The following is an 18,736-nucleotide window of genomic DNA, read 5'->3' as shown; positions in this document are numbered from 1 at the left end:
GGCCACAATGCCGGCCCATGTAGTTATGAGTAGGAAGACCCGGGGGTTAGCCCTAGGCGCAGTATGCTAGAATGATATTCAGGACCAAGGTCCAATGATAGCGGGCGGGTTCCCAAGTAATGGTTTATATGATAGTTTATACTTGTTGTCTGTGTGATAAATGTATGTGCATGGTAGGGAGGTGAGTATGGGCGAGGTCTCGTATCTCACCAATAGCAGGGTGTGGACGATGATCCACATCTCATTAGCAACAGAACAAGGGCGAGGCCCAAGTTAGGGCAAGAGTGAATATGGGCTGGGCCCGTATCTCACTATCAGTAGGAGTATGGATGGGGTTCCATGACTCATCAGTAGCAGGACAAGGGCGAGTCCCAATATAGGCGAGGCCTTAGGACAGGGTCCATTAGTATATGTTTAGCTTATGTGTTGTGATATGCTTGTATGTTGTGATATGCTTATGTGTTAACGGGCGAGGCCCAGTGACAGGCGAGGCCTATGTGAAACAGATCTGTATCCGAGCGGGGCTCGAAGCCAGGCGGGGCCTGGAGCGGCGGGGCTGTTGTAGTGGGCGAGGCGGGCGAGGCCCGAAGTAGCGGGCGCGACCCATAATATGTTGTATGTGTTTATGCAGGGTATGTGGTAGGTTGGGGAACTCACTAAGCTTCGTGCTTACGGTTTTTAGTTTTGGTTTCAGGTACTTCCGGTAGCGGAGGGAAGATCTCGGGGTGATCGCATGGCACACACCATAGATTAGTCAGCCTGGGATGTTTTACTCTGATAATAAACATATGTTTGGAAATGATACTCTGAATTCATGTTATGACTTATGATATGTTTTTCATGAATATGGTTTTGGTAATGATTTAAAGAAAATTTTTGGTACGGATTTTGGGACGTTATAGATTGTTAGAGCCGATGTTTCTTTTCGAATGACAGAATCTAAGTTTAGTGTCGAACAAGTAGGTGTAATTGTTGAGTTCTACGGTGGTGAACTCAATGGAGTCAGTTATAGTGATCATGTTACTGTGAAAAAATATGCTAGACGCACTCAATTGGGGGGGATTTTTGAATAAGATCGTGCTACTTTGAAATCTGATGGTGTTGTTCGTAGCAGTCTGAGGGGCTTGTTTACTTTTGGACATGCTTCATTTGCTTTGCTGGTATTGACCCAAATTTGGATGCTCAAGTAGAATTTGGAGCATTCCAAAGACTTGGAAATCCATTTACAAGAAGACAAATAGGCTGATATAATATTTCTTTGGTGTCTTTCGAATCTATTTTTTTTTTTTGATATAGGGTATCAATCTTTATTTGCATCGTCATTTTTTGTTACTTGCTCTTTCTTTATTCAGGATATGATCCCCCAAAAAAGAAACAAAAAATAAACAGGCATGGAAGTTATAATTGTAAACCACGATCAAATCTATGGAAGTATTGGTTTATACATTCCTCTTAGTCTCCACTCTAGGGATATTTTTTTTTCGCTATATTTTTTTAGAGAACCACCAAAAGTTCCAACTAAAAAATAAAATAATGAAATGATTTTTCATTATCACAATTGAAGTAACGAGCCTCCCAATATTGGGAGGCTCATTAACTTTGATGTTACGAAAACAGTCACCCCGTTCCCGAGTTCAACTTAACAAGAGAAAATAAATGAAATTGATGAAAATGAGAAGAAAATTGTGCTTCTAAGTTTATTAAAGGAAGGAATCGGGGGAAATGGAATGATCACTTTTCTTTTTAACTTTCTTCCGATTTGGAAGGATTTTGAAAGAAATGATAAAATGATTAATTTTCTTTCTACTTCTTTCCAACTAGGAAACACAAAAAAAAATTATTTTTCTTTTTTTTTCTCTTCTTTTCTATTGTGGCTTTGTTTTCTCTTCTTTTCATTTCTTTTGTTAAACTCGAGAACTAATGTCAACTCAGCTGTAACAACTGCAATAGAATGGTCTAACACTGAAAAAGGAAATGATAAACCAATGTTCGATTAGAAACATTAAAATTAAAATAATAGTGTGAAAATGATATTTTATTATACAATATGGCTGCTGAAAATAACCTCCCGTCAACATGCTTTCGACGTCATTACAATTTATTGTATGCAGGGCCGGTCCAAGCCGATTTGAGGCCCGGGGCGAAATAAAAAAATGAGGCCCTTCAAATCAAATAGTAGAAGATTTTGATAAGAGTGACAATATCGCCAGAATTTTTATCAACTAAATAACACAAAAAAGTACACATTTAACTATGTTTTCGTTTAAAGACAAAATGTATTAGAAAATAAACAAAAGTCAGTCGGCATCTGGACTAGTACAAGAGTTTGGGATGAAAATAAAGATTACATAAGTGGGAAACTAACAACACAAGGTTAACAACATCAGGAAGATAAATCTTGAGGGGCTACCCTAAGGGTAAAATCGTCCAAAATAGAACTAAGAGGAAAAGGCCAACCTTGTGCTCTGCGCAGAGCATTTTAAATAGTATCCAAGTCTTTTTAGTTGATTTTTATTAAAAAAAATTTAATAAATAAAACTTATGTACTGACTTTTTGGCATTGTATATGTCACTTCATTAATATGAACTTATTCTGTTTTGAAAAAAAAAATAGCATTCCCAAACACAGCAGGAAGTAAGGGTCATCAATGGCTGCAGAGAACAAATAATTTTTTTTCCTTCAACGACATCATCACATAGAAGTTAACTGTAGAAAACAAACCTGAAACCTAAGGGTAAAAGTGAATTAAAATATACGTTATCTCTCAATAACACAAGTAGTAACATATATACTAATTAAGCTTATAAAACTTATATGAAAAACAGTGCTAATCGATAAACTTAACCCTAGTCAGATTGCACCTTGAAATTTAAAAGAAAAAAATTGAATAATGATTTTACATCTAGAAGGATACTGGATACATGAGCAGCTTATAAAAGATTATTAACTAGTGAAGATCTTATGGTAAAAGATGGACTCATTACAAGCTCTGATCATTTGTTCATTCCTGCCTAGATATAAATCAACACAAGAACATCAGTTGAGCATCACAGTGAGGCAGAGAAATAACCAAACTATAGAACTTTGAAGAGGGGAGATTTGCTTTTAACTTTTGTATGCGATTTGTATGCGATTTTTTTTTTTTACTTTTTCTATAGAAAATTAGTTACTTAGTTAGAGGTAAGAAAAATACAAACATAAAAAAATTCACGTTTTAAGAAAATAGATGTCTGTCCGTGCAAAGCGGCAGCGATAAATAACTTTTTTTGGCGAATAGTTTCTTATAGGGAAATAATTATTGTGTTTTATTATTAGTTATTATGTAATTAAAAATTACCACTTTTAAATAATATATTTATACTTATACCTTATATTTATATTGTCTTTTTATACTATTGATGTAAATTAATTAATATTATTGTCTAGTTTAAGAAATGTAAATAAATTTATATACATGGATTTCATATTTTAAAATTTTCAATTTGCTCCAAATTAGATTTCTTAATTACTTTTTTTAATTAAAGTCTTCAAACTTTTGGTAAGTATTAATAAATTATTTATGTAGAATTGATTCGTACAAAAAAATTATATTTTATACCTTTTGAAATTCAAGATAAGACTAATATGTTTTATGGTATAGTAGTCGTTTACCCGTGCTAAGCGACCAGTACAAATAGTTTTTTTCAATAATTAGTCAAGTCCTTTTGTCTTTACATGCTCTTTTTGAGTTTCGGGGTGGGGAAGGGAGGGGTTGTTTCAGTTTTTTTTGGATTGGTCTTTTATACTTCTTTTGTTTTTTTCTTTTAGTTTTAAAATCTTGTTATTTGTAACAATATGATTACAAATTAGATATTCTTTTATAATGTTAAACTTTGATTAGAAAAATAAAAATAAAAACCTAGATATTTAAAACACAATTATCAAGAAAAAGTTTGTATTAAATATATCAATAACCAAATTATCAAAAACAAAAAGTCAAACTACTTCATTTATGGTTTATTTTCTTATTAGTTTTTTTTATAGATAATTTATTATTGCATTCATAATCTAAAATGATAGATATTTTCAACTCCAAATTTATATATATACTAATTTCAAAGTACATGATGAACAGGACTTCTCTATGATTGGTTGTTTTGTTTTTTTTTCTTTTCAGTTTCCTGTGTTTTCTTTATTTGTGAGAAAAATTTTTCTTTTCCAGCTTCTTTGTTACACCGCTAATGTAACCAATAAAAACGGGTTCAGTGTCTGTCACGTGTTACGTTGTCGATGTTCTCACCGCCTCTCATTCTATCATCTTCAGAGAATCCTTTTCGTTTCTGTGGGTATCGCTTTCCCCCAATCGCTTCCACCTCTCAACATTCTCAGCTGCTTGCCTTCTTCCTCACTCCTCAGCCACTAAAAGCAGCGGAACATCTTCCCGCCTCCGATGCTTCTAGGGTTTCCGCTGAAGAAGATTTAGGTTGAGTGTTTTCGCTATTGATGATCCCTCCACCGCCACAGTCTCCCGTCAAAAAACCTATCGCCCTTACTATCAATTGAAGGAGTTCTCACTCTTGCTCTTAATCACTTGCTCCACAACCGTCTGCATCGCCATCTCTATCTTCTTTTGTCGCCGGAAAAGAGAACGACGGAACCGATATATTATGCTTCACCACTCTTTCATCTGATAACATCATTTTTCTCTGTTGTAGTTGAACCCTAATTACGTATGTCATTGATCTGAAGCAATGATTGTAAATTATCAGGTGGATTTTATTGATCACAAGGACTTTTAGACAAAGGTAATTACTTGAATTGATTGCAGTTTTATGTTACTAATTTATTTTGCTACGCCTATGCTATTCCGACTTCATTGTACGATGATTTGGCGTCTTATTTTTTGTATTATATTTGTGGATATTTGAATATGGTGAAGAAGTGACAGCAGAGTGGCAAAGTTGATCAGATTAACTACATGGCAGAAGAAGGTGACATGTAAGATTTTGCAGATGGTGTGGATGGAGGAGAAAACAATGGTGAAGATTGAAATCTTGATGATTACGAAATGGTTAGTGTAAGAATTAAATTTCATCCCTTTTAGTGTTTTTAGTCCAAAATCTATCATCAAATGTATATGTGTTATAATCTACCATGTAATACACTTGATTTCGACAATTCATATCTTTTTAAGTTCTAATTTGAGCAGCTTACAAAGGTGACGGATACGTCCTCTGCTCGAGCAAGATCAGGAAAACATATCCAGGGAATTCCATGGGAAAGATTGAATATAACAAGGGAAAGTTACAGACGTACAAGACTTGAACAATACAGAAACTATGAAGACATTCAATTATCTGGTGATGTTGTTGATAAGGTACTACAATATCTACTTTCATAGACATAATTCCTTTTTCTACTCTTCATATTATGAAACATTGTTGTTTTATGCAGAAATGCAAACAAAATTCCAAAATTGGTAACTACTATGAGTTCTTTCATAATACAAGATCAGTGAAACCTAAAATCATTCATTTTCAAGCATATTAGATTGATTACCTAAAATCCCTAAAGATTCTAAAAATTTATGTGGTATTTTCAAGCATATTAGATTGATATTACCTAAAAGCCCTAAAGATTCTAAAAATTTATGTGGTATACAGCTAAGGAACCTGATATAGGCTACCTCAAAGCATGATGTGTATCTCATGTGTAACAACTCAATCATGCCTTGCTCATTAATCACAAAACCCGACTGAAATTCTAAACTTTTCTGGGCACGTGGCACCTACTGAGGTACTTACTTTTATTTTCATTGATCATATAATGTTGCTAAAGTTGCAAAAAGACGGAAATTACATTGTGTCTTGACTCCCTTAACTTTAAACCTAAACTCAAGAATTTTAATTTCTTTGTTCATTTTTTTATATATTTTTGAGAATTGAAAATCTAAAATTTGTTTTGGGGATAGAGAAACATGAAGGTAGTTTGATGTAATGGTTTACACAAACTCGAATTAGTACACTAGCACTCAATGATGATTTCTTGGAGGCAGGAAGGTTTCAAGGAAAGCTTGCTTGTGAGGTAATCTGTTATAAAAAAATATTTTTCTGGGATTTTGGTAAAAGATTTAACCATAAAATGTATTATTAATTTAGTTTTAATACGGAATCTTGATGTATTATATGATGCAAAGATTTGGATAAACAGTGAATGATTTTTTGTACAAGGACGACTTATGAAGATAATGCTATAACAAATGCTATTGAAATATACGACACCTTGGAAGTAATTGTGAAGTAGGATGTAAATCATGCAACTATTTTTGTTATAAAATATATTTTTGAAAACGTGTTTGTTGATATTTTGATAAATGTGGTGGTTTGTAGTGGTGGAATGCATTTAATGGCATCAATTAATGATTGTGGTGTGAGAGAACAGGACATGGAGGGATTTTAGCTTGTGAATCACTTCCGCTTTCCTAGGCCAGTCAATGTGTGTGTGTGTGTGTGTTTTTTTTTGGTTCTTATTTGGAATTCCTTTAGATAGTGTTTGTTGTCATAGAATTGGGGGAGGAATGGAATGGCTCATTCCATAGAAGTGAGGAAGTCATGTTTGTTTTCTCTGATGGAATGGAATGAGCCATTACGAATGTTAAGAACAAACTCATTTCGTTGTAATTATTTGTTATATAAAAGTGAGGAATGTGTTTGGTATGATGGAATTCAAAATTTATGAATAAAAATCGGTTAAGTTACAGCTTTTCATTCCATTCTAGAATGAAATGAAGGATTAACAAAATGGAAGGAGTCACATTACAAATTAATGGAATGAGTGATTCCATTCTAATTATGATTCCATGAAATCAAGAGGTAAATTTATAGAATCAAAAGTTAAAAATCAACTCTCCAAATGCAATGCAGGTGTATGACTAAGTTTGTGACTGGTCTCTTTTCGGTGGGAATGTTCTATCACCTCTACAATCAGGTACTAAAAAAATATTGTAGGGTTACAACAAAAAAAAAAAAAAAAAAAAAAAAACTTGTGGGTTATTCAAAAGTTATTATGTGGTATTAAAGATTTAGAACAAAGAGTTGCTCTAAATCTGGTAACCGAAGATTGTGCTTGGATTTGAATTCGATTGTTGTTCTCTCAGTTTAAGTTATTGGTTTGTAAATGTTTAGAATTTTATTTCAGCTGAAAGTTAAAAGACATGGGTGATGGTCAGGGAACCAAGCCTGCCAATGCCAACAAAGGGAACGCAGCTACCAACCTTAGAAGTGAGTGTTTTAACCAAATCATGTATTTTACCTACAGGTGGTGTAATGCATATGAACTTAGTCACTAGCTTTAGTTGGTAAAAGAAAAGAAATGTTTTTTGTGAAAAATTCTAATGATTCCATTGAAAACCTGATTTATGAGTTAAACCTCACGGTTTATTATGAATTACAGATGGATGCAAAATCAAATGATTTTTAATTTTCACCTTTAAAATTCACTCTTCTCCTTTTGTACGTCTTCTTTCGTTCTCTTCTGTGTTCAAACGTTTCAGATTTTGGGGATAATACGTTGACCGTGTAATATTTAACATCAGCTTTTGATCACCAGCTCCCTGCCCCACCACCAGCTGTTTCTGCAATCCGATGCTCAGCGCTCGACATCAACACTTGATAATGAAAACTTTTGTTGTGTTTCTTGAATTTTGTCATTTTTTAAACCTTTTCCTTTGGGTATTTTTTTAAACAGAGGAAGAATCAATCTAATTATGTAATGATTATTTCATATGCCTGTGTTTCTTCGTTTTATGGTGCTTAAATGATTCTTTTTGATTTCATATTTTGGTGTTTTTAATGGGAGAAATCCATCTTTATTCTTGGATTAATACATAAAGTAAAAGATCTACTTGCAAGATGTAGCAACATACTTTCATTTCCGATCATGTTGCTTTCTTTGGCGTTTCCAACCCCGCAAAGCGGGGATTCTTCTCTAGTTATTAAATATTTATCATAAAAATTTAATCATTTCCAAATGTTTGGTATGATTCGTAATCATAAAGTTTTTGGTTACCCCTCTACAAAAATTTCAAAATTTATCTTTTACTATTTAAATATTTTATAATAATTTTTATTAACTAGATAGCTCCTGATCTCGAGTTACTGTATTTGTAATGGACGAAAATTACATGCAATAAGTAGGAAATGAAGAAATGTGGAAATTTGGAGGAATATTTATTGTAATATATCCAATACTTGTATATTACAAAAACAATGTATAAACTTTTTTTTATAGACAATACAACACAATCATAATAAGTTTATACATACAATAAGAGTTATTGGCCTACTAAGTCTAACAAAACTTCCAGAACTTAAACCATAAAAGATGTTACAGATCATTAGAAACCTACAGAACAAATACAAAACACTATTAAATAGAAATAACTTAAAAGAAATTACAAATAAAGTATTTTTTATTGTTATTTACATGGTTGATTGCTTGAATGAAGCTAATGTCTATTTTAGCAATACAAGCCTCTTTCATATCTGCAACACATGCAACTTAACACAAATTTAAGCTAATATTGAACAAATACACATGAAGACACACACAAAAATGCACATAGGTGCACAAACTTAAAAACATGAATAAACACACGAATACATATGCCTCTTTCTTTTGCCTCCTCAATAACTTGTATTAAAATAAGATTTAGAAAAAACATGTAACATCAATGAGAAAACTCATATCAAAATTCATAAGATTATTAGGTGTCATTGAAACTTGTTTTTCCTGTTAACAAAAGAGAGCCTGGAGATATATAAAACAAAGAATCAACTACGTGTAAAGAACATGTACAACACAAAAAAGGTAAATTTCATACCATTGTTTAAAATGGAATCATCCAAGAGGATGAAACTATTTGCAACCATTTGTTCCAAAAAAGAGCATCGTCGACAACATTTTTGGAAAGAACAAACAACAAAGTAAAATGTCTTGAAGAAATTGGTAGGAGGTGGGTTGTAGTGAAACGCATTACCTTAAAAGGGGGGATGTACTTTCATGTCATACACAGAAAAAACATTAGACTTTGAAATCACCAATATGTTACTTTTTTGGTGCAAACTAACTCTGAAATCACCTGCAATGCAAAAAAAAATGGTCCAAAGAGTTAAATATATTTATATTAAGCTATAATAAAGAAAAAAATACGATAATTTATGACTATTTTAATATCACTTCTCACAGGAACATGACAGAAGTTATAAAAAGCAATATTGCAACAGATTGAATAAAAACTTATCTATTTATATTGGAAAGGCCTACAAATTCCTAGAAACATGACAAAACTTACAAAAATTACCCTACCACATTTACATTCATCCCATCATTTTGTCCCATATTTGTTATATTGACTTAAATCACAGAAGTAGTTATAATACCTTGATATTTCCACACACACAATGTCACGTCCCAAAACCGAGAACGACGTAATACATTATAGGGTGGAGGACGTCATATACAGTATCATAAAAATTCATAATAGTAAAGACAAGCAACAACATCCATTGTATTAATATAACAATTGTAATACAAGCGTGTTCTGTACAGTTTGTTAGACACCAAAAGTATAATCAAAATAAAAGATGAGTCTTGTATGTGCTCCATCTTCTCAAAAGCTGCATATGTACATGTCTACTAATGACCTGAGAATACAAGTTATTTTGAAAATGAGTATCAGCATAAAGCTGGTGAGTTCATAAGTATTTAGTGTCGTTGCTTGTATAAAAGTGTTTACAATCATGTAATATAATAACCGTTATCAATGTTTGAAAATAGTATGATCCCTAGAAAATCCTATATTTTCCAGCAAAAGTAGTCTTCTACCAAGACTCAGTTATTGGTATGTTTGATCCTTTGAAAATGTAAAAGTTTCCCCAGTGAAGCTATCAGTATGGAAATATAGTTTTAGATTTCATTCATGTAAAGTAATTGAGAAAATAATGTTTTACCCCAGCAGTGTCACTGCCGGCTGAATGTAATAAAAATGCAGACTCCAGGTAGTATTAAATGTACAGTACACCTAGGGGAGTCTGTTTCGCCTTTAATTCTTAATGTGTTAATTAAAGGTCCGAATGTGAACTTGTATGTAACCATGTTGTTTGACGATCGAATAACTGGTGACCCTCCAGGTCATACGTAGTATGGTGACATTTTGCCACCCCTAGGCCTAGTCGGCTCGGACTGTAGCTAGCAGTCGGGATGTGGGAATGTCTGTCTCGTATAGATCTATACACATAATGCCCGTTCTCCCTCTAGGAGACTCTGGTTACACGGTGATAACACAGTGAAGTGTCGTATCAAGAAGTAGTATGTCACATTCTATTTTAGTATATTCTCTTGTATTAGAGTATAATGTACTTCTTGGTATAATGTATAAAGTGTTCTCTTGTATAGTATATAGTATTCTCTTTGCATAGTATTTAACATGTATTGACTCATAACTGTACTAACTATAGTAAGTGTCATGATAATAGTAGTAATGAGCGTTAATCCCTAACTATACCTATTATAGTTAAATAGAATGTTGGTTGTGTAACGCCCGCGTTTCCAGGCTAGGCATTATCTTTGATGTAATAGTCTAGGTTAACCTTTGTAACCCGTTTTGAAATAATAGAAGTATATTATTTGAGTATTATGTGTTTTGTGCTTAATTGCTTAATTATGTGGTTCGATTAATTAAGAATAAAAATAAGCGTCAAAATCTAAGTGTAAAATAAACTTGATATCTTTGGATAATGTTGTAGTAGTTGAAACGAGGTTTCTGAATATATATAGAACGCCCAAATCTGACTTCGTATGAGGAAATTATGATTTATTGAAGTTTCGACTTAACGGTATGCAGCCTGAAATACTCGATTTGAGATCGAGCGGTTTTTAGCCGAAACAATCTAAACGAGAATCGAAGATCTTGTTGTTGGTATCGAAGCGATGAAAAGTTAGGCGAGAACGGACGTCAAACGAAGAAGTTATGAATTTATAACGAAGTTTTTCTGTCCCGGCCTACTAAAAATAAATAATAAAAATAAAGTCAAAATTAGCCGACGAAGTCTAAACGAAAGTTGTAGAACGTAGTCTCACCTACGCGTGGATATAAAGAACGTCAAAAACGAAGTTCGTATGAAGAAGATATGAATTTCCAAAGTTTATTAAATATTTAATATTTAAATTTAATTCTAAATCTTGGTATTATCCGAAGAGGAGTCATCGGACTCATCCGAAGCACGCCCAGCGTACTGCTGTACGCCCCGCGTACCGCGAAGCATGACGCACCTCGCACTCAAGTGACTTCGGATACGTAAGCAATGACGATTATGGACCAGTACGCCCCGCGTACTCCGAGGCTCTAGCCTCCTATAAATAGGATGCGAGGGCAGCCGACTCAATTGCTCTTTTTCTCTCTTCTCTCTCCCGTTTTGCATCGATTTGCGTGCCAGAAGTACCCCGGAGCCCCGATATCATTCCCGAGTCCCGAAGCAAGATCCGAAGCCCCGAGAATCCCGAAGAGCGTGATTCCCGAGCCGAAGCTCTGCCCGCGAGAAGTTCGATTTTTGTGAAGATCTTCTAGATCTGCGGAGAGATACTACTTCTACAAGCTGTAGTGTTGTCTGATCATCTTCTGATCAAGTGAGTGTATACTACCTTTCATAAACACGATAATAATACAAGTATAGTTTGAGTGTATTAAGTATATAGTTGTTTATATGCGTGAGTGTGTAGTTACTTTCTTCTAACGCATAATTATGAAGTATTTTATACGAAATATGTGTTATGTGTATAATTTTGTTGTTATATGTGTGAATGTATATTCATTCTCTTCTATCTCATAGATCTAATTTATTTTCTATGAAATACATGTTATGTGGGTGTGCCTCATCTGTTATGTGGAATATGTATTGAATGAAAATGATATATAGGTTTTAAACTATGTATAAAAATAAATATATTTTTATCTACTAATATGTTGGGTAGAACATGGGTAGATAGTTGGTGTGTAATAAACAGATGAGAGGCCTCGATGTTGTTGTTGTTGTTGATCTAGTTATTCAGCGGAGTATGGATAACGACCACAGACTCTTTCTAGACAGTCCTGTGGAACGCTAGCAGGTTTATAACCTGTAGGTGTTGTGAACGATGTGTTCACCGGTGTACTCTATCCCCCTCATGGTTGCCTTTAGGATATCTATTGTTGAGGAAACCCTTTAGCAGTAATGTCCGTCCCAATGAAAATCCTAGATTAGGTCCCTTGAGATAGATGTTGTTTTTAGGGACGTAAAGTGAGGATAACGGGAATGGGTAATCGGGATAGTGATTGGTTGGTGAAATTAAATATAATTTATTTATTGTGGGTTGAAAACCCTATATGCTCACCAGGCTCCCAAGCCTGACCCACTCAGTTTTATTTGTATTACAGGAAGTGGCGCAAGGGCGTAAGATGGATGAATCATCGAGTTGTTTTGTTTACAGGTCTGTATATGTATATATTTGTTGAATGACTTGTAATGTTATCGTTTATGCTTTATGGTCTGTATCGGAACATGACATCCCGAGTTTTGATTATATAATGAAAATGCATCTCTTGATGAAATGCTTTGATAAATATTATTTTATCATGTTTTGTTTTGGGAACAAATTCCGCAACTCTTTTAAATCAAAAGGATTTACTATGAAATTATTTAAAAAGCATAAATGAAATCGGTCTTTTCTGGCCGAGATTTTGGGGATGTCACAGTTGGGATCAGAGCATTAGTTTAAGCGAACTAGGAATTTGTAGGATTTCTAGACTTAAACTTAGAATGCTAAGTGGAATTTTGAGATGTGTGTCTATTGGATTTTAGACACGAGCACTAGTTTATTTTTAGGAAAGTTGCCTAAAATGCTTTTATGTGCTAAATGTTATATGTTGCCTTATATGATATTATTTGTTCGGATCTACAGTTTGTTGCCAACTGGATCTGAAGGTCTATGTGTTTAGGATTCTAAGCGTATGTATACGATATTAGAACTAGCAAATAATCGTTTCGGAGTGATAAGGATGATTTGAAATCTATCGTGAATGAAGATCTAAATTTCACCTTATTCGGTGTGTAGATCAAAAATGGTGAGAACAAGGAGTGGCGTTGGAAACGCGGATGAAAACAGGAATCAACCGCCAGTAATTGAGCAAATACCTGTTGGGGTGCAAGCCATGATTCGGGCTATGTTAGTCGAACAAAGGGATGAGATGCGACAGATGTTGCATGATAATAGGGACGAACCTATCATACCTATTGAGGAACCCGAATTGATTCCCGAGCAATCGGAGGATGGGAACAATAGTCGCATTATGAGTCAAGTTGGGACTCAAGGAGAACGAAGGAACGATCCGGAAAGGAGAAACAACAAGGATGGGCGAATGTACAAGAACTTCTTGGGCGCCAAGCCGCCAAGTCTTTCTGGAAGCCCAAAACCTGTTGAGATAATGGATTGGATCTCCGAAATGGAGATGGTATTTGAAAGTTGCGAATGTAGCAACAAACAGAAGACCGTCTTTGCAGTTAGACAACTGAAGACTGGAGTCTTGAGTTGGTGGAAGTTGTTGGCAGATACTATGCCACGAGGAGAAGCCCTGAAAATGTCATGGGAGGAGTTCTTATAACAACTAAGGGTGCAGTATTGTTCAGAGATAGATCTGATTGATCTAAACAATGAGTTCCAAAACTTGAAGAAGGGGAGGATGAGCATAGATGACTATGCTACTGCATTCACTGAGAAAATGAAGTTATTTCCGTACCTAGTGCCAACAGAACTCTCCAAGACTGAGAGGTTTGCTAATGGACTGCCTGCCGACTTTGGTCCGACAGTCAAGATGGCAACTACTCTGAAAACGGTTGTTCGTGCAGCTAAGAATGTGGAGGCCCAGCAAAAGGAAAAGGGTCTGGAAAGGATAGAAGTTGGTGAAAAGAGGAAGTTCGATGGAACTTCAGGGTCCAATCAGAAAAACAAATTCTCGAAGTCTGGTTCGAGAGGAAGTGGAGGTGAAGCGAAATGGTGTGACAAATGTAAGAAGAAGCATCATGGAAAATGTGAGGTAGTGGCCACATGCTACAAGTGTGGAAAGCCAGGTCACTATGCCAATGAATGTACCCTCTCTAAGAAGGTTTGCTATGGTTGTGGTGAGGAGGGACACATGGCGAGGGACTGCCTGAAGAAGAAGGAGGCAGCTAGACCCAACATTCTGCCAAAGCCAAAGGCGAGAGCATTCCAGATGACACTGGAAGCTGCCAAAGATGAAGCTGATGTCGCTTCAGGTACCTTTCTCGTTAACGAATTGCCTGCCCAAATTTTATTTGATTCTGGAGCCAACTACTCCTTTATATCGCATGAATTTGGTAGAAAACTAGCTTTGCCTGTTGATAGACTAGATAATGCCTTATTAGTCGAAGTTGCTAGTGGCAAGTTTGTACCTGTTAGCCATCGTATGAAAAACATCTTAATTGATCTGAATGGGAATAAGTTCCACGAGGAATTATTGCCTATCGAACTTAATGGTTTCGACATCGTGTTGGGAATGGATTGGCTTAGCGCCAATGACGCCGAAATTTTATGCAAGAAGAAAATAGTCAAAGTAAACCCGCCAGGGAAAGAGTCGTTTATGGTGCATGGAGATAAACGCAGAGTAAATTCTGGAATCATTTCCCTAATGAAAGCCAGAAAATGTTTGACCAAAGGGTGTACATCATACTTAGCATTCGTGATCGATGCTAAAAAGGAAAAGAAGGTGATGTAGAATATTCCTGTTGTGTGTGATTATCCGGAAGTATTTCCCGAAGATCTTCCTGGATTACCACCCGATCGGCAAGTAGAATTTCGTATCGACTTGTTGCCCGGAACAACACCAATTGCAAAATCACCTTATCGATTAGCACCGACGGAGATGAAGGAGCTGATGATGCAACTTCAGGAGTTATTGGACAAAGGTTTCATTAGACCTAGTTCATCGCCCTGGGGAGCTCCGGTGTTATTCGTGAAGAAGAAAGATGGAAGTATGAGAATGTGCATCGATTACAGAGAGCTGAACAAGGCAACAATAAAGAATAGATATCCGTTGCCGAGGATTGATGACCCGTTCGATCAACTACAAGGTTCAAGTTATTTTTCAAAGATCGATCTAAGGTCAGGATATCATCAGCTAAAAGTAAGAGAACAAGATATCGAGAATACTGCATTCATGTCACACCCCAAAACCACGAACGGCGGAAACGTTCAGGGGTGGAGGACGTCATGTACAGTATCACAACAGTGTAATATAATAAACAAGCAACAACATCATCCATTGAATTATAAGTAAATTTTAATACATGTGTGTTCTTTCATTGTAATAAGACACCAAAAATATACAATCAAAATAAAAGACGAGACTTGTCTGCTCCGTCTTCTCAAAACCTGGCCTCCGTACCTGTCTACTGATGACCTGAGAATACAAGTTATTTTGAAAGCGAGTATCAACTTTAAAGCTGGTGAATTCATAAGTATATAAGTGTCATTGCCTTGTTTGTGAAAATCTGTTATGAAGGCCATGTAAAACGTTAAATGAAAATGTTGATGTACGTATGAAAAACCCTAGAAAATCCCTTATTTTCTATCAGTTTGAGATATAGTCTTCTACCAAGACCCGAATGTTTTGTTTGTAAAATGATAGTTTTTCCTTTGTATTGACTAGTACTAAAAGTGCTTAGTCTAACTCATCGTTTATGTGAATGTATCACAAAATAAAGTAAACAGGAAAATGTACTACTGTAAGTGTTGTCACTGGGTACTAGGACTAACACAACATCGCATTAAGCGAAATATGTAACCTAATGAGCATCCGAAGATTGTCCAAAACAAGTATTAATGTAAGTGTCATCGCTGGGTACTAGGAGTAACACAATCATCGCAATAAGCGAAAGGTATAACCTAATGAACATCCGAAGATTGTCCAATTGTCCTCTGTAGCAGCAGCAGGTGGGTGGAAGGGTTAGTCCCAATCGATCTACCTAATATAAATAGTAACCTTAGACCTCCGTAGATGGTCATCGACCACTGGTGCTAATCAGTGGGGTTCGGAATGGTAAGTCACGCCTAGCTATCCCATTGAACCGAGATAGGAAAGACAATTTACACAGTAAGTACTAATAAATCATCCTCGTAGTCCTAAGTACAAGTATCCAGGTAAGTGAATACAGGATAATGCACCTATGTAAAAGTGTTCATGTATGGTATTCATGTATGTGTGTCCATGTAACAGGTAAGTATATGTAAACATATTCATGTATCAGGTAAACATCTGTAAGTACTCATGTATCAGGTAATGTACTAGTATAGACTCATGAATGAACCGACTCTTGTGTGATTCCTTGTAATAGAAGTAATGTTTGATATCTTCAAATTATCCCTATGATAATTTACTGTAATATAACTGGTTGATCATGTAGGTTTATACACTCTTACTACTCAAGGGTGTGGGAAACTAAATGAAAGATGTAAACTATAACATCAATACATATATAAGAATATAAGTGTATATGCATAGTTTAGTTCAAGAATGAAAAATGGTTTTGTAAGACATCTTATGGGTTTTGAACAATAATTAACAATGATTTGATGTCATTTTAATAAACATTTCAAAGGTAAAGCATTTGGTAACAATGTGTTTTTAAGATGTAAAACCATTTCATGCATCACATTTTGTAGCATGTGAAATCTGTTAAATGACAAACACAGTTATAAAATACATATCAATGATTAAATAACATGTTTGTTTCTACTTGTATTCCCCCCCCCCCCCCCATTAAAGCATTTAAAATCATTTAAAACATTGATTAGGGGTATGAACTCACCTGTAGTTGGTGATTGGGATGAACTGAACGGTATAGGATGGCTAGGTGTTAAGCGAGGACTTGTACACGCACTACGATCCTAACGAACATATAATCACACATATATGCACTCAATTAGACTCAAATCACTAATTGATAATGTTAAGACATCCTAGACATAATAAACACTTTACATAAGTGTTTTAAGCCTTAAGGATTGCATCTAAGCTATTGTGGGACAAGGTATTTGTGTTTAGGGTTCCAAAGGACCCTACATGTGAGTTTACTCCCCGTAAACCATCACACATGGAGTTTACGGTTGTAAACTCTTGAGTCTACGGCCGTAAACTCCCAACCTTGGGGGTTTGGTGTGTTTTGAAGTCCCAAATGATTCCTAGAATTATTCAACTTGGTGGTTAAATCCTTGGAAGAGTTTAAGGTCTAGAAATACTCCAATTAGGAGTTTACGGCCCTGAGGCCATTCCCCTTAGAGTTTACGGCCGTAAACTCTAAGTATGGTGTGTTTTTGATGCTTTCAAGTCCTTTGCATTTGTGGTATAGGTTCTAGACTTTTATTCCAAGCATATGAAGGCATTAGGCACACTTTGGTGCCCTTTTTAGGAGTTTACAGCCCAAGAACCATGTCTTGGCCATAAACTCACTTTGTTAAGTGATTTTGATGTGATTCAAGCCCTTGATTAAATGGGAACAAGTCTAGGTAATTGTCTAAGGCTTTAGGAGCCTTAAAAACCCCCCTTTGGTCCATTTCTATGGAGTTTACGGCCTAAGATACACTTGGGCCGTAAACTCTCATTTGTTTGTGTTCTTTGATGTGCTTAAGGCCTTAGATTTAATGGTTACTAGTCTTGATAAAAGCCTTAAAGCTTTAGTGGACTTAAAACACCATTTTGAGGTTGAAAAGGGAGTTTACGGCCTATGCAACTCTTGGGCCGTGAACTCCCAAACTTGGGTGATTTATGGTTGTTTTCTTGTCCCTAACACACATACATAATAGTCTAAAGTAGTTGTATAACACAAAGGTCGGTTTTGGCTTTGTTTCGGGAGTTTACCGCCCAAGAACACCTTGGGGAGTAAACTCCTAGATCTAATGATTTATCCATCTAAATCATGTTATAAGCACATAATAAGCATTCTAACACTACTAGAAAGAGTTACTCACGTTTTGGTATAAAAACCCGAAGATCCGTGAGAGAGAAAATGGCTTTTCTCTAGTTGGAAATGTGAATAATGAATGAATTTGGTTCAGAAATCTATTTATAGTCCTGAAATATTTTTGGCAGAAAATATTTTTATTCCTGAAATGATCTCTAATATAATAGAGTGTTGGAATAACAGTGTTGCACAAAACCCTAGTGCACCCACTCTCCTGATATTTCCTGCAGTGTAAACCCTGAATTACTCAAACTTACGCAGAAAGTCTGAAAGTTAACTGTGACTGCTATAACTTCTATTGAAGTGATATAGTTTGTACAGAATGGAAATTTCGAGTTGTCACATCATTCCCCCGTTAGAAGGAATTTCGTCCCGAAATTAGAATTTAAGCAAGTAAGAAATTACAAATAACTAAGCAAAAAGGTGAGGGTATTTCACTTTCATCTGATCCTCACGTTCCCAAGTGAATTCCGGTCCACGCTTTGCGTTCCAGCGCACCTTCACTATCGGGATACGGCTCTGCTTTGTTTGCTTGACCTCTCGGTCCATGATCTCTACTGGTTCCTCCACGAAGTTGAGGCTCTCGTTGATCTCGATCTCGTCGAGTGGAATAACAAGAGTCTCGTCGGATATACACTTTTTCAAGTTTGACACGTGGAAGGTAGGATGTACGTTACTGAGTTCG

General features: G+C 35.5%; 1 pseudogene; it reads left to right on the top strand.

Moving 5' to 3' along the window:
* The first annotated feature begins 4,916 nt into the window (after positions 1–4,916).
* Positions 4,917–6,621, top strand: LOC145067301 (uncharacterized; annotated as a pseudogene).
* The last annotated feature ends 12,115 nt before the right edge of the window (positions 6,622–18,736 follow it).

This window comes from Lactuca serriola, chromosome 8 (genome assembly GCF_051521515.1).
Source record: "Lactuca serriola cultivar US96UC23 chromosome 8, Lser_US96UC23_V15, whole genome shotgun sequence".
NCBI classification, from domain to species: domain Eukaryota; kingdom Viridiplantae; phylum Streptophyta; class Magnoliopsida; order Asterales; family Asteraceae; genus Lactuca; species Lactuca serriola.
Note: the sequence above shows the minus strand (reverse complement) of the source record. Positions and strands in the feature narration are given on the sequence as shown.